Source organism: Chrysemys picta, chromosome 1 (genome assembly GCF_011386835.1).
Source record: "Chrysemys picta bellii isolate R12L10 chromosome 1, ASM1138683v2, whole genome shotgun sequence".
Taxonomy (NCBI): domain Eukaryota; kingdom Metazoa; phylum Chordata; order Testudines; family Emydidae; genus Chrysemys; species Chrysemys picta.
In genome coordinates, this window is record NC_088791.1 from 117,074,868 (window position 1) to 117,091,061 (window position 16,194).

A 16,194-nucleotide genomic window follows, 5' to 3' on the forward strand; every position below is an offset into this window, starting at 1 on the left:
GTTCTAAGACCTTGCATGCAACTGAGGTCAAACTATCACCTTTTTCCCCTTTCTTAAAAATCAAAACTATATTAGCAATTCTCCAATTGTAGGGTATGACATTTATGGATTCATTAAAAATCCTAGCTATTGGGCTTTCAATTTCGTGTGCCAGTTCCTTTAATATTCATTGATGGAGATTATCTGGGGCCCCCCCTTTAGTCCAATTAAGCTGTTTTAGTTTCACTGCCACCTCAGATGTGGTAATTTCTACTTCCATGTCCTCACTCATTAGCCACCCTGCCACTACCCCTAAACTCTTCATTAGCCTTGTTAAAAACAGATTCTCTAATCCATCCTCAGTGTTTAGCAGTCTCACTTCTTTCCATGTTCTCTATTTAATATGGCTATAGAACTTTTACTTTTGGTATGGATTTCCTTTGCAAGAGCCAACTCTGCTTGGCTTTTCGCCGTTCTCATTTTTCCTACACTTTGACCTCCAAGCAGTAACTTTCCTTGCTGATCCATCCCATCTTCTATTCTTTGTAGGCCCTCTGCTTTCTCTTAGTAAGCAGTTTGAGATGTTCTCATCTAATTTGGTTTGCAATCCTTCCCTACAATTCCCCCCCTCCCTTGCTTGGGAAGTAGGCAGAGGCAATGTTGGGAGAAGGGGGGACAGCATGTGTTGCTTTGTTTGTACTGAGCCGGCTCAGTACAATCTGCTGAAGTCACTGCCTTCATTGTGCCCCTCCCCACTATGAGCAGGTACAGGTCATCTCTGGAGCAGGCTTCATATAGCTTCTGCTACTTTGATTTAAAGTAATTAGAAGCCTCCTTCCTATTGAGAGCCTTGAGTTCAGAAGTCCAGCCCAGTTCCCTAATTCCCTTAATTTTTGAAGGTTTGCCTTTTTGAAATCATGGACCCTAGTTGCAGATCTATTTTTTTTTATCTTTCCATTTAGTTTAAATGGAATTAGATCATGATCACTCAAACCAAGGCTGTCCACTACAACCAGTTCTTCTAGGAGGTCCATCCTACTAACTAATACTAAATCTAAAATGTCATCACCTCTTGTTGGTTCAGTGAGTAGATGGTGAAGAAATCTGTCAGCTATCACCTCCTGGAATATCTGGGCTGTATCTTTATTAGTAGCACTTGTTCTCCAAGTTGTATCTGGGAAATTAGTCTGCCATAATCTCACAATTCCCAGTATTTATTTTATTCAGAACATTAGAGGTCTCTTTCATATCCAGATTATATCATGGGCATCTGTAGCAGATCCCAAGCAGTAGCCCAGTGGAGCCTCAGTTATCTTTCTTCCCAAAGAGATGCTGTTTTATCCATTCCATCACTTCTAATCTCATCATTAGTATACAATGCTACTCCACTACCCTTATCTTTATTTCTGTCTTTCCTGAACAAAAAAGTGTACCCTTCAATGCCTGAGTTCCAGTCAGGACAACATACATGGTGGAATAGTACTCTTAATATCTGGTTTTACTTCCTGCACTAATAGTTCTAGTTCCCATTTTTTTAACCCTTGGATCCTCACATTGGTGTACAGACATTTTAGTTTCTTCTCAGCTTCACCCAGATTCCTTGCCCAATTAGGTACAGTCATTCTACTGCCAGTATCACCTACTTGACTATTAGTGTCATAGGCACTTTCTCCTACCCTCTGTTGTTCCTTTCTCCATTACTGGATCTAATTTGATTTTTCTTCTCCATGCCTGTTTCTAACACTGAGCAGATTACATGAGCATCTGTCTCCCTGAACTCCTAATTTAAAGCTTTTAAGGTGTTGTGCCAAGCTGCTTACCAGAAGTCTCTCTCCCTACTCAGGTGGAATCCAATTCATGAGAACAGTCCTGTTTGTGAATGCCTCTCAATAGTCAGATATCTCAAAGCCTTCCTTATGGCTCAGGCAGTGGTGCTATCTTGTCTCGCCTTCACTCTCCTCCTATAGGGAGAAGTAGAATTCTACTGAAGATCACCTGAGCCTTTGTTTTTTAAGCATCTTCCCCAGCCTGGCATAGTCTCCCTTGATGCATTCCAGGGAGAATCTAGCACTATCATTTGCTCCCATGTGAAGGGCAATCAGTGGATTCTTTCCTGCTCCCATTAGGATCCTCTTCAGCCTCAGGTCCACATCCTGTATCTTAGTACCCTGCAGACAACATAGCCTTCTGCTCTCTGGATCAGGTCTGTCTATTCTTCTTAGGAGGGAGTCACCAATCACAGACCTGCCTTTTCCTGGTATTGGTGAGAGTCTCCTTTGATCTCACTTGCAATCTGCTACAAGTCATCCTCTAGCCTCCTGGGGCTCTGAACTCTGACTTTCTTGTAGAACTAGCTTCTCTACTTCCTTGCCCTCCCACCTGTTGCAGCCTGCTGTGCCTCCTCTTCATTTCTCTACTTGGCAGACCTGTTCCTGAGCTCTATTTCTCCTTCACTAGCTTGTCTTTTCCTCTGCCTGGCTTTCCTAGTCACATGCTTCCACTGGCCACTTCCCTCACCCAGCAGCCTTCCCTCTGAGTTCTTCAGTCCACTTGCATCTGCGAGACTTGAGTTTTCCCTTCAGCCTCCTCTTGCCTTCTTTCCATCATCTGCTTGAACCCCCTCCAAAACTAAACCTTAGTTTCTACCTGCATCTCCCATCCTCCAATCTTCTCTTCCATCAGTTCTATCAGGCAGCACTTCATACAAATTAAACTTTATCCTGGAGTGGGTACCTGAAATGTACATGCTGCAGCTTCCACACCCAGTCATCTTCATTGTCTCTGCCATTCCTTGAGTCACTACTACTGCTGCCTCTGTAGCAGTCAGCCTGCCTTCTTAAGTGCCTGTTGGGGGGCGGAAGGGAGAGAGAGAGAGAGAGAGAAGAGCCAGGACAAGAAACCCACATATAAACTAAACAAAAACAGGACAGCACACACTCCCTCCCCTGAGCTCCCCATACAAACTCCCACTCAAACTCCTGTTTCCAGCTCTGTTTGCTGGCCTCCTGTGCCATAGCAAGCAATGACAGTTAAATCTTTATTGCACAGGTGTACAGAGATTGAAACTAGAAATGTCAGAAGCAGGTATTCACCAGGACAATGGCATATGCACAGTCTCTTGAACTATCCAGGCAACCATAAAATGGCTGCATAGAAACCATCTCACAGCAGTAAAGAAAAATAATAAATGCACTGTAATCCTTCCAGATTACAAATTAAACAAACAGTTCTTAAATGTGGTTTTCCATTTCAGTTCCCCAAAAGGCTTAGTGGGAGCCATGCACTAGTTTGGGTAACACTCAGATTGAGACAGTTTTGACCTACATCATAATAATTTGATCCCTACTGCTACACACACAAAAAACAGCCACCTGGAAACTTTTGAAAATGGTACTTGGGGGGGCAGGGGCTTATATCTATGCAACACCCAGCTCAAATGACCCAAAAAGTTTGGTATACTAACCCTGCCCTGCACCCTCTTGAGGCACACCACATTTCAAAAGAATCTGACTAAACAGGTCACATTTAGAGGACTTCAAAAAGTTCCACCATAAAATAGAAGTCATGACATAACTTCAGTTATAGTGGACCTGCTGCCCCACTATATGTTTCTAGCCCTGCACTGTCTATGGCTAAGAATAAGTGAATTTTCTCTTTTTCAAAGGAGACCATAGGGACAGATTCTCAGGTCTGGCCAAGTTGCTTTAAGCTATCTTTGTGGTTCACCAATCCTGGGGCTAGCTGGGGATTGATCCATTTCTCTGTATAACTTGAAACAGCTTCAGGGCTGCTGTGAGTTATTCCTGGCTGCCTACAGCCCCAAGAAGCTGTTCTGGCAACAGAGAATTGCTAGAGTGCAAAGGCACTGTGGTGACATCTCCTTTTTCCAGTTAGGCACCCTAAGCTATAGGCTGTGAAGAGAGGCAGTGTGCAGCCACTTTCATTCCTATCCCTCATATGGATTTCTTATGAAGCTGAAGGAACCCCATGTAGCCATTTAAATTGGTTTTCCAGCTGCTGTATTCTAGTATAGAGCAAAGCCAGGGTGTAGATCTGGCCCTACATGCTATAGGCAGCTTTAATTGCCTTATATCCAAATACAATAAATTAATAGGTGATCTTAGCACCAAAGTTCAGATCCAGATTCAAATTTCCCAAAATGCAGGGGTGTTTGAATCCAGGATTTTGGTTTGGGCGGCTGGCTAAAATAAGTGACAATTCTAGAAGAGAGGAGGGGGTGGGAGGGAATGAAGACTTGTAGAGGGTTATGTCTTCAAGCAGATTTCCCCCCCCCCCCCCATTTCATGAATTGCTGATTCTATGATTCAGATAAAACTCAATTGAAGTCTGTGTAAGGATAGAGGAATAAGCAGAGTAAGAACTTCAATATTTGACACATAGTGAAGTAGAATGAAAGAACCTGGATGGTTTCTGTGAATTGAAATTTTGGTTATAGGACCAAATGAAGCCTTCAGTTATGTATGCACAACTTATGCTAGTGACATGTAACCAATGGCAGAATTCAACAGTGATGTTTTTGGAGGAAGACTGTCTTAGTTATAAAATTCCAGTATAAACACAGCATTCAGTTACATACACTTTGTTGTACTGAAGAGGTGAGATGAAGTAGAAACCACAAACTATGACAGAGCACTCATCAGAACTCCTAGCTTACAAAAGCAAAACTGAGATACAAGTAAGAGAATGCTGTAACAGATAGGGACAAACCAATAGGAATGGCGGTTGAGAGAAGCAGATGCTCAATAGTGGACCAACAAAAGGGCCATTGTGTTTTTATTGCATTGTCTTATTTCTTAGAGTACATCTTGAAGGCATATTTAGTTGCCAGTATTTTACTTTAGTTTGTTACATGCAGAATGCAAAACTTGTAAATTGTTATACTTATGCTAAGTGTTGCATAACTCATCTGTATAGGTCAATGTTAGCTGTAAATAAACATTGCTTTTGACAGATGAGCTATTGTGACAGAATGAATTTGAGTGATGTTGTGATTGCAGGCCATATCATTAATAATACAAACACAGTAGTCCATTAAAGAAGCAGTTTCCCTGATGGTATCCACATTTCCTCAAGTGATTGTCACTCGTATTTTTAGTTCCTGCATAGTCAGTTTTGTTGTAAAGAAATGGACATTGAAAACACTAGGTTTTCAAAATAAGTTTCTTCGTTACACTTGCAGCTAAATTAAAAAAGAAATGGGTAACATTCAGTACTGGAATTAGCTATCCTGGTAAGGCTTAATGAATATATGCAGATGATTTCTTTTGAACAGTAGAGACATTTGAGTACCAAAATCAGTTTACAGGTCTAGTTAGGAAAAACCTGCCATGAATTCCCACTGATTTTGTAAAATATAAAACTTCCAATCACACCACAATTTTAAACGCTAAACATTCATATAGGAAATGCATTATTAATTCTGCCTACATCAGTTTCCTTTGCTATGGCTGAAGTGTCCTGTTTTATCCTAAGAAACATGTTTTATATTACATGCAACTCATTTTCTCCATTTACTAGAATTGTAGACTGAAAGTACAAATGGCAATATCTATGTATTCTCTCTCATTTACCAAAGTCTGACAGGCTAGAAAATGTTCTCACTTATAAGAAGGAGGCAAGTTGATTTTACAGTGCAAGATTAAATGGGAAAGCTCTAGCTAAGTGGTAAAGTATCTGAATCTTGATGTTTAAACTGAAATGAGGGAACTTTTACCCTGATCCTAAAAGCAAACAATTAATTGGACTAGACTAATATAAATACTAGTATGTACTATACTAACATAAATAGCTCAGTTCATCACAAATCAAAAACCCAAATCCCCTTATTCTCCACTGAAATACAACCCCCTTATGGTGTTAAACATGGTCTCTGGAAGACAAACACTAAAAAGCATTTTATGATGGGAAGTGAATTAACATAGGCAGAATATAACTACCCAAACTGGAATTGGGAAGCCAATGAAATCACAGCCCAAGTTGGGTATAGCTGCAAAATGGGGACAGGATAGCAACACGTGTCAGAAGTGGTCTGACAAGAACTAACCCACAAACCTCTGAAAGAAACATCTCGTCCCATAAAAAGGCTTTTGAAGAGCTATTGGAGACCTGACACTTCCCCATCCACACAAAGGGGATCCCCACACAAAATTCTTCTTTACATCAGTAATCCAGCAAGTCCTTTCGGGCAGAGATTTTCAGACAGATTCTTTACACAGCTCTGGCCCTTTTGTGCCACTCAAGTAACTCCCCTCCTCCTCTACAGTGCCAAGCAGAGCTCTGCTGCAGGACAGAATCTCATTCATAAATTTTCAAGTTCTTAAACTGTGCTCAGTTCTCAAAGTCAAAGGATAGATTTTTAGAAGCTTCACATAGTTCACCTCTCTGTATGATGATCTAAAGTGACTGGGCTGAAAAGCATGCGTGAGCCTGTGTTGGAGAGAGAGCATACAGGATCAGATTATGATCATGAGGCTGCCATGGAGCACTGAAGCTGCCAAGAAGTACACAAGTGCACATGAGCCCTGCCAGTGTTAACTAGCACTTTAGTCCAGTGCAAGGACTCAATATTAGGCCAGTTACCAGTTCTAAAGAACTGGTGTCATGTTCCACTAAATTCACCTTTGAGAGACATGAGGCTGAGTGGTTCCTTCTCACACAGTCTCAGCCATAGAAGCACTTGTTGAGTCATGGATGGGGCTGCTGGTCTGGTCCTCCTCCAATTTCTTCCTCACTGGCAGTATCCCAACAGGGAGAGGTGAGCATGTTTATAAAATGAAGGAGATTAATGTGCTGTAGCTGTGACAAATTATTGCTATCCTTCAAGAGACAAATCAAGGAGATTATATCAAAATGTAATTATAGCTCTATTTTGCAAGCACTTCGGCTTCTGATACAAAGCCACTTTTAAAACAAAATGATTTTGGAATTGCTTTTCTGTGTAACTTGCTAATAGGAACAAAACATTCTCTGATTTGCTAAATTTGGAGGATTTTTGTTTCCGGCCTGGAAGATTGGCCTGACTAATGTAAAAATTAAAAATATCTAAACAAGTACTTCTGCCCATTGCAATGAGTCCATGATACCTCAGTTTGAGATCATGGTCTTTAAATATTCATAGAGATGGGCTTTATTCCTGATTCTTCCAAGTGTAATGGTCAGTAGAGAGAATGGCTTGACAGAGTACTCCCAGGGAGACTGTCATAACTATAAAGGGAAGGGTAACAGCTGTCCTGTGTACAGTACTATAAAATCCCTCCTGGCCAGAGACTCCAAAATCCTTTAATCCTTTTCCCTGTAAAGGGTTAAGAAGCTCAGGTAACCTGGCTGGCATCTGACCTAAAGGACCAATAAGGGGACAAGATACTTTCAAATCTTGGGGGGAGGCTTTTGTTTGTGTTCTTTGTTTGGGAGTGTGTTCGCTCTCAGGACTGAGAGGGACCAGACATCAATCCAGGTTCTCCACATCTTTCTAAACAAGTCTCTCCTATTTCAAACTTGTAAGTAAATAGCCAGGCAAGGCGTGTTAGTTTTCCTTTATTTTCTCAACTTGTAAATGTACCTTTTACTAGAGTGTTTATCTTTGTTTGCTGTACTTTGAACCTAAGACTAGAGGGAAGTCCTGAGCTCTTTAAGTTTGATTACCCTGTAAGGTTAATTTCCATACTGATTTTACAGAGATGATTTTTACCTTTTTCTTTAATTAAAAGCCTTCTTTTTAAGAACCTGATTGATTTTTCCTTGTTTAAGATCCAAGGGGTTTGGATCTTGATTCACCAGGAGTTGGTGGGAGGAAGGAGGGGAATGGTTAATTTTTCCTTGTTTAAGATCCAAGGGGTTTGGATCTTGATTCACCAGGAGTTGGTGGGAGGAAGGAGGGGAATGGTTAATTTTTCCTTGTTTAAGATCCAAGGGGTTTGGATCTTGATTCACCAGGAGTTGGTGGGAGGAAGGAGGGGAATGGTTAATTTTTCCTTGTTTAAGATCCAAGGGGTTTGGATCTTGATTCACCAGGGAATTGGTGAAGGTCTCTCAAGGCTACCCAGGGAAGGAAATTAGCCTTGGGATGGTGGCAGCGGAACCAGAGCTAAGCTGGTAGTTAAGCTTAGAAGTTTTCATGCAGGCCCCTACATTTGTACCCTAAAGTTCAAAGTGGGGATACAGCCTTGACAGAGACAAAGCCGTAAAATTGATGAACTAGAAAATACTTGTTCTCTAGATGGAAATTGGGCCAAAACGCTCAGTTTAGATTTAAATACAGAGACAATCTTCCCCGAATCTTGATGGAGTCTAGAACTGGGGTTTTAGTTTGGGTCTGACTGTTAGCATTTTTCAGGGTGCATGAACACTAGTGTGGTGTTTTCCTTTAACTTAGTTGGGGATCTTTAACTTCACCCTCGTGACATCTCTTTAGTATGTATTATAAAAATGTAGAACAATCTTCTACAAGAAATGTACGGTGGAGAATCATCTGGTATTTGCAGGGAGATTAACTAGATCAGTGGTTCTTAACCTTATTTTGATTGGGCCCCCCTTTGTGTCTGTAATCATTTATGCCTCCCCTCTTCCCCCCCATTGGACATGTACTACCACCCAGCTCTGAAGGTAGAGCAGAGAGCAGCAGCTCCTGGCCAGGCACCCAGCTCTGAAGGCAGTGCCATGCCAGCAGCAGCACAGAAGTAAGGCTGACCAAGTGATAGTCATCAATATCACTTTTCACAGCAGACTTAGCACCCCATTGCCATCCTTACTTCTGCGCTGCTGCTGCCACCTCAGGATGGACAGCCAGAGTCCTGCCACCTCCAGGGTAGGGATTTGGGAGGGGGGCAAAAAGCCTGAGCCCAGGTGGTGGAACTCCAGGTGTCCCCTTTATCCCCACCTCCCAGGTGGGCACAGCCATTTTGCACGAGCCCCAGTCACCCAGAGCTCAAAAAAAAAAAAAAAAGCACAGCTCACGCCTCCCTTTGGAGGCCCACCCCATAGTTTGAGAACCACTGAAGTAGAGGATTTAACAGGTCTTTTCCATCTTGAGAAACAGGCCCAATCCTCAAAGGCCACATCTACATCTGAGAGTTCTCGATTATATTTCAAGTTAGTTATTTGGTTGTAGCCAACATGAGTCAGTGCATCCAAGCATAATACTTACACATGTTTAGCAGATTTGCTGTTATACCCCACATCTGGGCTATACTTGATCAACAGTGTCTTCTGGGCATGCATCTCAGACTTCCTGAAGTTGATTTCTGGGTTTGAACTGTCCCATAGTTGGAGGTTCAATCCATTATAAAGATAGGCTCAGTCATGAAATTCAGATTTACAATTGGCTTCAAACTTCCCTAAATGCAAGATGTTCAGATCCTTAGGTTAGCTACATTTATACTAATTCCTCAGCTTCTTTTTCTGTGAATCCAAGAAAACTAAATAAAAGATCACACTAACTTTGAGGGCTCTAAAACATGACAGTGTCATGTGATCTGGCAGTGGCCATCTTTAAGACATCAGAAAGATAGGACATAGTAGTCCAGGAGCTCCTAGGAACACGTTGCAAGTATTATATGTTACTATGATAAATAACTAAAGATACAGCTCATGCAAAAAGGCCATAGCTGCAAGAACATATCTTGGATACCTAGAAGCCCAACTATATACTATATCACTTCATAATCCTTAGAGGAGACAAAAGGGTTATTTGATACAGTGTAACTTAAAAATTAAACATTTGCTTTTGCCAGTCTGTGGATTCAAAACCCAACAGATGGGAGGGACCAAAAACAAAAGCCATGATCCCAAAGTATTTCTCCAGCCCCTCCCTATCATGTTCAAGTATGTTATGTGTAGCTTTAAAGTGTCATCTGGACTTTACTGGGGAGGGGAGGGATTGTCTTGTTTCATGGTCGATAAAAAGTTTAAAAAGTCACTAATTTTTAAACTACTATTTTTAAAAAAATGGTCTTGGAAATTCTAGCTCCATGAGGGTGTTGCCACAACTACCAGTACTGTGTAATTTCTATACATTTTTGGACACATGGGATCAGGACTATACAGGATAATGAAGGAACTGGCTACATGACCGAATGACTGCTGGATATAGAATGCAAAAGCCCTTTTGCAAATTGGGACCCTGACCCAGCAATGGAATCCACTACCATGGACACTTATTGGATTCTAGGTAGGCAGCCAGCATCTGCATTGTCAGATCCCATTGCAGGATTGGGAGTTTAATGCTTAAATCATGACCATTAGGCCATTGCATAACTATGAAATGAATTGCAAAAATGTGTGAAGGACTTATTTTCAAATTAAAACACCAAAACCCTACACGTTCTTACTGGTTGTTTGTGTCCACTATGGACTGTGTAGTGAACTAAGCATTCAGCTTGTAATATGTAGGCTCCCTGGAACCAGAGATTCAGATTTGGCCAGGCCAGAGGCAACTCAGCTTTTTATTCTTTTGAAGCAAAAAAAGGTATGCATTGTAGTTACTGACGGAGCCTAAATCCCTTAACTCCTACACTTTACCCACTGGATTATGCTGCCACCTAGTTAGATTTTTGATAGCTACTAGTTACTAAGAGTGACTATGAAAACAAGCACAGCAACTATGCGTGGGCAGTAGAACTTGTTTTATGAAGAGAAGTATTCTTGGCTAGAAGACCATCAATCCTGCTCTTGCTGGAAAAGAGCCTAGGCTTCTTTAACATTCACCTAACAAACCTCCAAGACTTTGTTTTATTCTCATTTGAAGATCTGGACCACTAGTACTTGCCCACAGGAACTGCACAGCCGGTATCAGCTTTGGGTGTCCAGTCCGGTAGCCTCAATTTGCATATAGGTGCATCAGTGTTACATGAGCAACAATTGCAACATCAAGCCTTTAGACAGAAGTCCATGGAAAGCTGAACTCTTGTTCCTTTGGCTCAATACCATTAGTGCCACCAATAAATATAATGAGTAAGTTTTATATTGGAATTTCATTTCTCTGTAATAACTGGTGGTGTTCAGTCTGAGAATGTTCCACTACAGAATATGGGCCAGGAGGTAGATATTAATTCTGCTTAAGGATTTACTATCTTACATAAATGGTCTGATTAAACAGCTCATCAACTACATGGCAAGAGATAAGCTTTATAAATTGTCTTTATCCTACTAAATCAGGCCAGTGTTGTCAATTGAGTGTGAGAGATTTACAGTATTGTGTTTGGAGGCTGATTTAACCTGACCCAAACAGTTAAGATGAGCAAGTAAAAACTGAGTTAAGAAACAAAATTGCAAATTATATTAGTGACAAAGTTCCTCCTCTATCTTGGTGGGTCCTGCGCTTATTGGCCAATTTTCTTGCCTCAGAGATTCACCATGTGGGTTGGGGAACAGCCCAGAGACCTTCCCCTCTGGAAGAACCCACAGTCCAGGTCAATTGGGAGGAACCCAGGCCCACCCTCTACTCCTGGTTCCAGCCCAGGGCCCGGGGGACTGCAGCTGTCTATAGTGCCTCCTGTAACAGCTGCATGACAGCTACAACTCCCTGGGATACTTCCCCATGGCCTCCTCCAAACACCTTCCTTATTCTCACCACAGGATCTTCCTCCTGGTGTCTGATAACACTTGTGCTCCTCAGTCCTCTAGCAGCACACCCTCTCACTCTCAGTTCCTTGGGCCTCTTGCTCCCAGCTCCTCTCACACACACCACAAACTGAAGTGAGCTCCTTTTAAAACTCAGGTGCCCTGATTAGCCTGCCTTAATTGATTCTAGCAGCTTCTTAATTGGCTCCAGGTGTCCTAATTAGCCAGCCTGAACTGGTTCTAGCAGGTTCCTGATTACAGCCCCTGCTCTGGTCACTCAGGGAACAAAACTACTCATCCAGTGACCAAAATATTTGCCCTCTACCAGACTCCTGTACCCCACTGGTCTGGGACATATATTTTTTACTTTGCACTATACTACTAATGATGTAAATGTTAATTCTGAGGCACCAATGCTTTAAGGCCTGTAGGCAGCTCAATAGAAAGAAAATTGTATGCACAAGTCATCTTTTAAAATAAAATATCCTATCAATAATAGCCCAAGATCCTAGCTCACAAAACTTGTACATCCCACCTACAAGAAACAAACCCCATAAACAATAAAATGAAAGGAAACAAGCCAATGAGTCTAAACTAAAAATAAGGGTACAGCCATCAATATCCTTTACATGTTTATATATTTATAATACTTGGTACTTCCATAGTGCCTTCCTTTCAAAGATCTCAAAGTGCAGTGTTTACATTAAGTTCATAGCAGCCCTGTGTAGTAGTATTATCTCTATTTTACAAATGGGAAACTAAGGCATAGCTAGGATAAGTGATATGCCTATTGTCACAAAGTGACTAAGTGGCCAAAACAGAATCCAGGAGTCTTGACTCTCTGGCCCTTGCTCTATTTATTAGTGTCATAACTATAAAGGGAAGGGTAACAGCTCCCCTGTTTACAGTACTATAAAATCCCTCCTGGCCAGAGACTCCAAAATCCTTTTCCCTGTAAAGGGTTAAGAAGCTCAGGCTGGCTGACACCTGACCCAAAGGACCAAGGGGACAAGATACTTTCAAATCTTTGGGGGGGGGGGAGGAAGAGAGAAAGGAGGCTTTTGTTTGTGCTCTTTGTTTGGGAAGTTGTTCGCTCTTGGGACTGAGAGGGACCAGACATCAATCCAGGTTCTCCAAATCTTTCTGAACAAGTCTCTCATATTTCAAACTTGTAAGTAAACAGCCAGGCAAGGCAAGTTAGTTTATCTTTGTTTTCTCAACTTGTAAATGTACCTTTTACTACAGTGTTTATCTTTGTTTGCTATACTTTGAACCTGAGGCTAGAGGGAGGTCCTCTGAGCTCTTTAAGTTTGATTACCCTGTAAAGTAATTTTTCCATCCTGATTTTACAGAGAGGATTTTAACCTTTTTCTTTAATTAAAAGCCTTCTTTTTAAGAACCTGATTGATTTCTCCTTGTTTTTAGATCCAAGGGGGTTGGATCTTGATCCACCAGGGAATTGGTGAAGGTCTCTCAAGGCTACCCAGGGAAGGGAATTAGCTTTGGGATGGTGGCAGCAGACCAGATCTAAGCTGGTAGTTAAGCTTAGAAGTTTTCATGCAGGCCCCCACATTTGTACCCTAAAGTTCAAAGTGGAAAAGCAGCCTTGACAATTAGACACACAGCTGATTTCTTACAGTGTTTATATAGCTGCCTTATTGTATTTAAATCAGATCAGTTTTTTCATATGGCTCAGTATGATGGTGCACACTCACCTCTTGTGAGCACCTCCTGTCAGGTATACACCTGCACACTCACTCTCTGCTCCTAGCACCCCCAGTCAGATGTTAACCTCATCAGGCAGGTCTTCAGTGGCTCAGCCCTCCAGCCTAGTCACAAACTGTCTAAACATATGAATGAAACCTTTTCAGGGTAAAAGGTCTAACGATGACCCCAAAGAGGGAAACTGTCAGCCTCATCTCAAGGCCTGTTTAAATTCTAGTCCCTTTCTTGGGTTTTTAGTACGAAGTTTTATCATCTTCTGGGGTCTTAGGCCACTTCCCCAGTGAAGGGACCCAGACCCACCCACTACTCCAGGTCCCAGCCCAGGGACCCTACAAAAAGCCACATGCTGAGTCCTTTAACTACATTGATGCTTCTATTCCCTGGGCTACTTCCCACATAGCCCCTTTTCTTAACTTTTACCTCAGGGTTCTCTGTCTTTTCCCTGCTTGAGCAGGGTCTCTCCCAAGCCTCTTTACCTGTGGTGTTTCACAGCCATCTGGTCCTTTCTCCCCCTTCTGGTCCCAATCAACAAGTGAGCTGCTGAACCCCTGCAGCGCCTTTTAACTAAGCCTGCTGAGCTCTGATTGGCTGCTTCCATGCAGCCTTTCTAGGCAGGCCTGGAGGACCCACCTTTACTGCTCCTTTTCTGGGGCAGGGTGTGGTAGGACCATGACGTTTTCACCCCTGCACTCAGACATCCTCTGCCGCTGAGCCTCCCAGCACTGAAACTCCCACCCCAATGAGCCTCATCCCCCCTGTACATGCACCCTGACAAGCCCCTCACACCCAGACCTCCACCTCACTGAGCTCCAACAAGCTGCATCTGGACCTGCACCCCACCAAGTCCCACTCCCTCAACTCCTGGATCCCCCACTCACATACCCCCTGCTGAGCCCTGTCCCCCGACACTCAGACCCCCTCCCTCCCCACCAATGAACCCCAACCACCTTCACCTGGACTCACCTGCAGAGTCCCATTCCCCCTGCACCCAGAACCCCCCAAAGAGCCCCTGTACATCCAGATCCCCCCTCACCTGGACCCCCCCACTGAGCCACGCACACCCAGATTGTCCCACACAGGACCCTCTCACCCCACAACTGGATCCCGCCACACTAAGCCCCTCCACACTTGGATCCTGCCAGGCTGAGCCTGCTTTCCCCATACCTGGATCAGGGGCCAGGCCTGGGCATGCGTGCGAGACTCTGTCGCTCTCTTTTGCTATCTTGGTGCACCTAGCATGGAGGGGAAGAGGTCTGGGGTGTTTCTAGGGCAGGCCCAGCCCTTGCACTGAGTCAGAGTTGGGTGCAGCCTCAATAAGTCTGTGTCCTGGGGGGAGGGGGCTGCGGGTGATATCCACTTTACTGACAAATAAAATATGCCAAATTTTAAAATTTTGTGTGCAGAATTTTTAGGTTTTTTTGGGACGTAGATTTTTTTTATTTTTGGTGCAAAATTACTTCAGAAGTAGATTGTATGGCTACAGCAGCTTCGTGCCTTTATCCTGTTACTCTAATAGTTTTTAAGAAGACATTATATAATTAGTTGCTCCTGAAATGTTGGGCTAAAGTGTTAATAATAATTCATTCCCATAGCAATGCTGGTAGTACCTGTGTAAAAATGCACATGTATACTGTAGGTGGTGCAAGTAGCAATATCTGTAGTTAAGGTTGCTTGACACTTTTTCCATTATAAGATCCTGGTTTTGGTTGCTTATAACTTTGCTAAAATTTAACAATTTGTAGTGAAATTTTCCATGCTGAGTGTTTGCCTCACGCTGAAATTAAAAAAAAAAAAAAAAAAAATCAGCAAAACCAGCTTAACTGTTTCTCTGAATGAGGTTAAGGGGAAATATGCTGTTCTGCCTATCATGTTTTCTAGCCTGGTTAGGCAGCTAAGAGCATTTTCCTCATGTGTACACTGCAACCGTCAGACTTCAAGAACCAGAGTGAGACCAGGGATATAAAGTTTAAATCACAACTCTCTTTATTAGTTACATGACAAGATAGCTTCTACCAGGGCCGTCCTTAGGATTTATGGGGCCCTATGCAGTATTATTAAATTGGTGCCCCTATACCCAACGGCAGCCCAGGCTCATATGTGTATTTTAGATAAGGGTGGTCTTTTGAAGGATTTATTTAAAAAACTACACCTCTACCCCAATATAACGCTGTCCTCGGGAGCCGAAAAATCTTACTGCATTATAGGTGAAACCGCCCCGCCGCCCCCTCCCCTCCCCCCTGGAGCGCTGCTTTACTGCATTATATCTGAATTCATGTTATATCGGGTCGTGTTATATTGGGTTAGAGGTGTATATGTCTGAAGATCCAAGCATTTAAGGCTAAAGATGAATACTCAGATTGTGCAACTACAAATCTATGCAAGGATTTTTTTAGAGATGTGATTTTATAATCTTCAGCAAAACACTAAATATTTTTAAAGCAAATTTTACACTAAGGTCCTGTAGACTAACATGTTCTGAGTAAATATTACAGTTATGCACAACTGTTTTTGTCAGTAAATTCGGAAACTGACAGTATATACCTGGGGGTTGGCAAATGCCTGTTAAATGGCTTCATTACCACTTGAATGGCTCTTTAACAGTTTCAGTGTTGTGCTAATAGGTCTGGCAGGCTGGAAGGCTTGTTCACTTTTAATTACTAGATCACCTCAGGAGGAAGACTCCTCAGGCTGCAGCAGCTAGCTGTGGTGGGAGTCTGCAGGAAGGGTCAGAACAGGGATAGGAAGAGGTGGGAAGGTGAACACTAAGACCCCGGGATGCCCCAAGTTTTCAGGTGCCCTACGCAGCTGGGTATGCTGCTTATGACTAAGGACGGCCCTGGCTTCTACAGACTCTGAGCATGCAGACCCTGAAAGTATATCTATACTTATGGTGGCATATAAAGTACAAGCACT

General features: G+C 42.6%; 1 long non-coding RNA gene across 8 annotated transcripts; it reads right to left on the minus strand.

Annotated features, from left to right (window-relative positions):
* Positions 1–2,716: 2,716 nt before the first annotated feature.
* LOC135975716 (uncharacterized) lies at positions 2,717–13,890 on the minus strand. 8 transcript variants are annotated; one of them, XR_010592722.1, is made up of 5 exons: positions 13,758–13,890; positions 13,272–13,400; positions 9,143–9,332; positions 6,619–6,730; positions 2,717–2,823 (listed from the first exon to the last, which is right to left on the minus strand). It is a non-coding gene; the product is annotated as an uncharacterized LOC135975716 (long non-coding RNA). The 8 variants fall into 8 exon arrangements; XR_010592724.1 differs by lacking the exon at positions 2,717–2,823 and adding an exon at positions 2,892–5,179 and having other exon boundaries at positions 6,619–6,816; XR_010592720.1 differs by lacking the exon at positions 2,717–2,823 and adding an exon at positions 2,915–6,426 and having other exon boundaries at positions 6,619–6,816.
* Between the last annotated feature and the right edge of the window lie 2,304 nt (positions 13,891–16,194).